The following is a 590-nucleotide window of genomic DNA, read 5'->3' on the forward strand; positions in this document are numbered from 1 at the left end:
CCAAAGCAGCCAGGAAAGAAGCGTGTAGCTAAATAAAACCTCCTCCTCCCACGCAACACATTGAGCACTTCGCACGTTGGGGTTCAGGCCGTAGCCAAATTAGTAACACGCCTCCCGCGCCTCCAAATAAAACCCAAATTTGCTTGTAAATGTATTTTGCTCTCCTATAAAAGATTCAAAGAGAGGGTTGTAACAGCACATTCCCACACGTGCAACGCAACCCAGCAGATAACGGGCTGCCCAATTATGCTGGGGAGCTGGATAAACATTTAAGAGCAAACAACGGGATTTGTGCCGGGTTTAAATATTAATGGTAGGATTTGTCCACTTCCCCTTGCCAACGTTCACACCATGGGGGCTTCAGCAGCGGCACGCCGTGACGCAGCTGATGAGTGATTTCATGTCTCGGCTCCAAAGGAGCAGGGAACGGCATGTAAAACAGCCCGGCGCCTGCGTAACACATTTCTCATATAGCACCATTCCTACTCCAAAGAGCCATTTCAGATGTGCTGGATCTTGGTCCTGCTGGATCTTGGTCCTGCTGGATTCAGATTTAAGGAAACACCATTGCACATCTTGAGTGGTAAGAG

Source organism: Cariama cristata, unplaced genomic scaffold, assembly GCF_000690535.1.
Source record: "Cariama cristata isolate BGI_N322 unplaced genomic scaffold, ASM69053v1 scaffold19159, whole genome shotgun sequence".
Classification (NCBI taxonomy): domain Eukaryota; kingdom Metazoa; phylum Chordata; class Aves; order Cariamiformes; family Cariamidae; genus Cariama; species Cariama cristata.